Here is a 7,298-nt window from a genome sequence, read left to right on the forward strand (position 1 = left end):
GGTTAGGCTCGGACAGGTAAAGCCCACTCGGTTGGCCTGAGCCCAACGACTTCCCTTTCCCGGTCTGGCTAGAGACAAGCACTCGGGGTCAGATTAATTGCGACCGTCGACGTCCCCCGTTGATGAATTAGGAAAGGTTTAGTAGATCGGTAACGTAAGACTCCGTCCGACGTGACACGCCTGCGTGCATCGTAGGTGCAGTGGGTGCCACCGTTCCATCTAATGAGACGCACGTAGTATTATACTACTCCCTCCGTAAACTAATATAAAAGCGTTTAGAATACTAAAATAGTGATCTAAACGCTCTTATATTAGTTTACAGAGGGAGTACATCCCAGCTAAACTTTCCGCACACCATACTGCTTTAGTTGTTCATTCAAGCAACCGCACGTATATTAATTGTGTGCGTGTGCGTGTACAGAGTAAAGATTGTTATCGCCACCGATAGCTAGCGTACAACGCAAAATACTGCCTCTTGTCAAATACAAAACCTCTTTTTTCTCCTTTTGACTTTAGATAATACAACATGCTGTCATTAGGGGTGGTTGATGTTGATTGTTACTGCTGCATCTTGTAGTTCACTTCGACGGGATATTATGTCACCTTTCTTTTACGTATTCTTTTTGCAGGCAAACCTTTTTTTACGTTGATGTTTTGTATTCTTTTGATGCTAGTGTCAAAAAAGTCTTATATTATGGACGGAGGGAGTAATAAAATACACCGTTTACTATAAAGAAAATTAGACATTGTATCGGAAGAAGAAGAAAAAAGGCCAACCACTTTTGGCCTCAAAGAATTTAAAAAGACCAACCACTCTTAGCCATTTATTAGAAAGAAAATGCAGTAAGTATTTTTAAATGTGGTAAAATTTGTCACGATGTCACAGCTAAGGTGTACAAGGAATGGGCAGCAATATACAACAATAAACTGCACGCATCAACCACTTCATAAGAAAACAATTGTCGAAAAAAATGACTAGCAATATACTTGAACACATTTGAATCACGACAAGGACCGAGTAGAGGAACCGAGCAAAACTCACTAAAGACCTTGCAGCCGGTGAGCTAAGGTTCAAAAGCGACTAAGGGTGGAGGCGGACAAGCAGGACCATGCCACTTAGAGCATTTTCAACCAGACTCGTACGAGCCCACTGATATGTCTGGGAGGGGCAACCCAAACTCAAAAACGCCACCCAACCTAACTCATATGTTTTGAACTATCTGGCACCCCCTTTTCAACTCATATGCGAAACAAATTTGAGACCACCCGGACACGTCCACCACGCCGGACTGAGTGGTACGACCAAGACGCACAGAAAAACCCAACAGTCTCCTAGGAGGTCACCGTTTTGGTGCCTCATTCATGGTGCCGCACCAGTGCGCTGCCTGAGGGGTCAATCCCGTGCTATATATTAAAGTCGGACGGTGAGGGCCAAACGCCCAAACCCTAGCGGCCCTCATTTCCTACCTTTCCCCTCCCACCCGGTTGCCACCACGCCCCCGTCGTCTGTTCCGACCTCGCCGCCTGCTATTCTCCATGGGATGCAAGAACATTATTAATTACAAGATGCGCACACTGGTGCGCGGGGCAAAGCTCGTGGCGGAGATGCACATCATAGAGCATGGTGCTCCGCCTGCATTGTGGTCCGCCAACCTCTTTGGAGATGAGATCAGAGGAAGAGGAGAAGGATGCAAGCATGGATGTTGATGATGAAGATGAGATGTATGTTTAACCCACTGCCGGGTTCGAGGTGGAGGACGCCGCGATTGCCGGGGGCGATGGCATCTACTACCTCTCGATGAAGGAGGCGGATTAGTAGTTCCTCCTCGCCTAAGCCGAGGAGCCGGTACACCTCGCGGCGGAGTCACATTTCGAGGCCGAACGCGCGGATGTTGTTGCCTTCACCGAGCTCGTTTGTGACAACACCCTAATTCTTGAGTCTAAGTGAGTGGTGGCGGCGAACTACCACCAAATCTACCTCCGCGACGTCGAGCGGGGTGAGCTCTTCACGGACGATGCCGACAACGAGAAGATGCTCTCGATCTCTCCCACCGCCAACGACCACGAGGCCGGCAACTCCAGCAAGGGTTCATCGAGGTAGGAGTAGGACAGTACGTGGTTTGCAATTTTTCTTTTCGAATGCAGCACGTTATTTATCTATATAAGATGGAATTACATACGAAAATTGCATGGCTTTGCATGAAATTATGGTCTTGAATTTGAGGGTTATGATTGCCCGGGCAAAATGGGATGCAGGGAAAAAGACACGTACTGACGCACGCAATCTACTCCGTAAGTTGCATTTTCGCTCCTGCTAGTCACACGTTGGTCGAGTTAATATGACACACGAGCGCATCACGTGAAACAACGGAAGATTAAGGTACAGATCTGAAGGTACTTAGCACGTCCAGCATTTTAAATTGAAGTACGTACAGTAATTAACGTAGGAAAGTAGCGCGCGCGTGCGTACGTACCTACGTGCAGCTGCCGTCCTGCGCAGGTACGTACCTACGTGCGTACGCGCGCGTGCGACGGCTCGCCGTCTGCGCGGTTCCCCCGTCTCCGTTGGACGACGACGTGCCCGTCTTGGCGGGTAATACGACGGGTCGGCGTCGTCGGCGCGCACCGGAGGGTACGCACGCGCCTACGTACGGTCTTGTTGGACCGACCGGCCGGTTGCTTGAACATGACGGCTGTATCTTTCAATCAGCTCTGCATGCCCATATACACTAGCTTTCTTTTTCTTTTCTTTTGCGGGCCATATATATATAATTGCCCCTAAAGAAAGTATGCCGAATATAATATATGACCAAGTGTTCCCGAGTCCGGTGAGCTTCATCTGCCCGCGTGTAATTCAATTGATGGATTTCTCATGCAGAAATCCTATTCCTACGAACTACAAGTAGTTTTACAAAAACTTTACGTATTGCGTGAGGTGGGATAACCACCTGGCGCAAACGCGTGAACAACCTTCCCAAGGTTCAACTAATATGTGCTCCCTCCCTCCGTTCGGAAATACTTGTCATTAAAATGAATAAAAAAATATGTACCTAGACTTATTTTAGTTTTAGATACATCCTTTTTTCTTCATTTTGATGACAAGTATTTTCGGACAGAGGAAGTAGGATTTTCCTAAAATCATTGCATGAGAATAGCATCGCTCTTTCACATGTGACTTGAAAATTTCGGGTTCACAAATGCCGGTACTATTTGCATGTTTACCAATTGAGAAATAACTAACGGACGGTGAAAGGCCAAATGGAGTATGCTACATAGTTTATGGTTACCAATTTAAGATAAGGCAAATAATTTGGCATGCAGTTGGCAGTTTGGCACTTGACCTCATGTGGCATGTTTGGTTTCAAAGCAAACAGCCATGTCATCATATCCCTCTATTGACACAGAAATATCAAGTCGATAATTACAGTGGCAGCTCATGTAACGACACAAATTGGTGCGACAATGTAACATATACTCCCTCAGTCCAGAATTACTTGTTATCAAAATGGATGAAAATGGATGTATCTAGAACTAAAATACATCTAGATACATCCATTTCAATGACAAGTATTTTCAGACGGAGGAAGTACTACAAAAATAAAGATAAAGAGGACGGCAAGGAGAAGGGTGTTGTGTCGGCGCTGGAACTAGTGTCCACGTAAGAAGCTCACATCCTTTTCTAAATGGAATTTGTAATACAGAAATCCATTTTGGCTCTAGGGGGCACATGCTCCTGCGTGTCAAAAACGAATTTTACAAATGTAAAAAAATAATTAAAAAATAGATATGCCCATTGTCACTTCCAAACGATACATGCAAATTTTCAAGGAGAAACTTAAGCATTTTGACCAGTGCAAAAAAAAAGGATCAAACACCAAATATTACCTTCAAATGTTACACTTAATTTTGTTCTTTTCACCGATGAAGCACTGCTATCTCATATGGCATGAAAATTGTCAAGCACACCTGCTACACTAATATGAACATCTACCAAAAAAAATCAGAATTTTTCAAATTTATTTTGATTTTTTTTGTTTATTAGGGAGCATATGCTCCTCAGATCCAAAAATCCGCGTTCTTTGTTTTGTTTTGTTATACGTATATATGCAATGAGCGGACACTCAGCCGTAAATATCCGTATTTTTTGGGGAGAGAGTGACTCTTAAATCATTATTACCTTTAGAAAAAAACTGTTACTTGATATGGAGGCCTCCACTATCTCCTAATGATATGTTTCACCCAGGTCAAAAGGGAATAAAATGACATGTCTCACTTGGCCATATAAAATGACATGTTTCACTAGGCATGCAGTGGCGCCTTCTGGTCCTGACAGGACGGAAAACAACACACCCACAGAAAGGGTTCCATCGGAAGGTTAGATGCTAAGCAACCACGCGATTAGGAAAAAGAAAGGCGGAGCCTGAGAAGGACTCCTTAGCGAGACTGCTATATTTAGCATGATATGATGCGTATATAACAGAGTGATTTGAGCAGGCCAGCTAATGATGCAGCTCCGTGCTGTTGTTTAAATAGCTACTGTTTACCTAAAATCAAAGAAAGGTGGGAAAATGACACTGATTATTAGTGTCATGTGGATTTGTAGTACTGCTACTAGTGTGCACTGGAGCTAAAGTTGCTTTTGTGCGCTGCAGTGCTATTTGATTTGTTACTTTAAGCAATTAGTATTACTAGAAAAAAATATGCGCAATAGAAAAACATAATTGATAGTCTAAACTTTTAGCCTACGGTCGTATAATTTCAACTGTAACTCGGAGAAAAGTATGTTGGAATGTTTTTTGCTCACGTTTCACATATTCTTTATCAACAAAAGCAAAGTCGTTTTGAATTGATCTTACACTCTGTTATTATTATTTTTCCCTGTGTACGTACAGCCCAATTTTCCTTTTGGTACCTACCTACGTACATACGCAGCACAGTCGTCAATACTCAAGAGTCTTGCGTCATGACAATACTTTGCAGTTTTGACATAAAGAAACCAACCAACTAGCAAGTGGTGTAAAATGCTGACTTTGTGGGACGATCTTCCTCATGGGTCACATATGCAATCATATCACAAAAGATTTGTCATTTCAATAGTATCCATCGCCCCATATTTAAAGGGATGCCCATTGGTGCACCCATTTAAGAAATTTCATCCGCATATTTTTTCAGTACAAAAAGTCCAGAAAGAAAACATATATGGTACGTTTCTTTAGCAAAACAACAACTTCCCATGCATGCTAACTTGCCCTTTTGCGTGTCATCCGTTACTCTTTTGCATTTGCCAAAAGGGAAGAATTAAGAATTATACACTACTATCTCATACGTTTTCTTTTTGCGGCAGTCTTGCTTAGGACGTAGTCCCTTTTCGGGAAAATTGTTCAGGGCATACACCAAACCTTTGTGAGGAGTTGTTAAGGTGGGTCATGGATGCATTATTATTTTCCCAGAGGATTGAGTTTGTGGTTGTGATTAGTGACTACATATACGTCTCTCCATTATTGTTACGTTTAATTGAAGGAACCTAAATGTAGCTTATAGCTCAGGAATATATTGAGATCGCAAGTAGCCATCACAGGTTCACCACTGAACCGGCCGGCCACCGAATGTCGCATGCGGTTCGAGCCTAGCTAGAGCTGGAGGCGATCGTGTCATCTCGGCCGTCAAATCGGATACCCGACTAGACATTGATCTCACCCGTCAAATCGTCACCGCAAGTGCCACTTGATTAGCTCATGATTCTGGTTCGTCTCACATGGTGGGTTGCCACTGCCATTTGAGGTTTAATTGTTCAAATTATTTCATACATGTTTTTTAAATGTCGGCTGTCTAGAGCATCAATACACTATAGGTCAGCACGTATTTTCCATTTTAGATAAGGTCCATACGAGAAGAAACTCTGATCAACCATAAATGCACGATAGTAGATACTCCATCCGTTCCCAAATATTTGTCTTTCTAGCCATCTCAAATAGACTATAACAAACGGATGTATGTAGACATGTTTTAAAGTGTAGATTCATTCATTTTGCTCCGTATGTAGTCATTTGTTGAAATATCTAAAAAGACAATTATTTAGGAACGGAGGGAGTAAATTCCAATGGAATGTCGCCAGCATTTGTGAAAACATATGAAGTCACCTCGCATAAATAGAGGGCAAGCTGAACTGATGATTGAACTCTCTAACCTCTCGTGCAACAAACATTCACCTTTAATTGGAAGAGAGCTTTGTTCTACATACATGCATGTGACGTTCTGAACAAGGGACAAGATCTTGTGCGGAAAACGAAAGAGGCAAAAGCAAATCCAGTAAGAACTCCCCCGTTCCTCCATGATACACCAACAAGCACCCAAAATTAAACAATGAAGTAACCAGGACACAAGATGTAATTAAACTAGAGGAAGTACTAGTAGCTAGTAGAGGTAGAGGAGTTGGACAATGGCAGTTTAGCTAACCTACCCAAAACACTTCGGCTCCCGGTCTCCCACTAGGTCATATCCAGTACTCGTGTCTGCTTCCATTTATTATTTTATAGATTTGGTCCTTTTCTCCCTCTCTCTCTCCTGATTGTTTATCTTCATTTTGGCTTTCCAAGTTTGCTTGGAGAGAAACCAGTATTACAGCATTGTGTACAACTTTTCTTTTGATTTTTTTCTTCGCCAGATTTACCGAACATTGCAACATTTGTTTTAACATTTTCATTTTTTTTTGTGCACCTCATTCCCATCAAGGCCATCAAAGTTGGTTGCTGAATTTTTTTTTTCACAAGTGAAAGAAAATCACTAAAGCATTGACGAGACGAAACACAAGGAATCTGCATCCGTTAGCTAGCTTCAACCATGTGCAGGAACGTCACTTTCCAGCTTAAGTAACAAATTGACAAGATGAAGCACCTTTTCAATTGTTATTCTTATTCTCTTCTCTCCTAATCTATTAAACCATAGCTATCATTCGTTTCAGACATAAGCTGCTGTTCAACATTGTCAAACAGAAAAACTATTACTCAAACACCCATTTCTCGAAAGTTCAAAGTCCATTCTCTAAGTTACCCCACTTAGAAGCTGTTGTCAAAAATAATCAAGTAAACTTAGTATTTCAAAAAGCATTTTAATCAAAGAAAAAAAAAGGTTGGCTTGATGGGCACACCAGAGTAGATAGAGTACGGGAGAAGGCCACACGGGGGCGCCCACGGCAAGGAGAGAGCTTCCCGAGCAAAGATCCCCCAAGCCCAATACAAAACGAGTAAAACAAGAGCAAAGCGGCCAAAGAAAAAATAGCAGGAAAAAAGAGGCGCAGA

At 42.6% G+C, this 7,298-nt stretch overlaps 1 protein-coding gene across 1 annotated transcript in view; it reads left to right on the forward strand.

Annotated features, from left to right (window-relative positions):
* Positions 1–7,298, forward strand: part of LOC119291297 (QWRF motif-containing protein 2-like) — a 16,299-nt gene that overhangs the window by 3,469 nt on the left and 5,532 nt on the right. The gene's annotated exons all lie outside the window — the stretch shown is intronic.

Source organism: Triticum dicoccoides, chromosome 4B, assembly GCF_002162155.2.
Source record: "Triticum dicoccoides isolate Atlit2015 ecotype Zavitan chromosome 4B, WEW_v2.0, whole genome shotgun sequence".
NCBI classification, from domain to species: Eukaryota; Viridiplantae; Streptophyta; class Magnoliopsida; order Poales; family Poaceae; genus Triticum; species Triticum dicoccoides.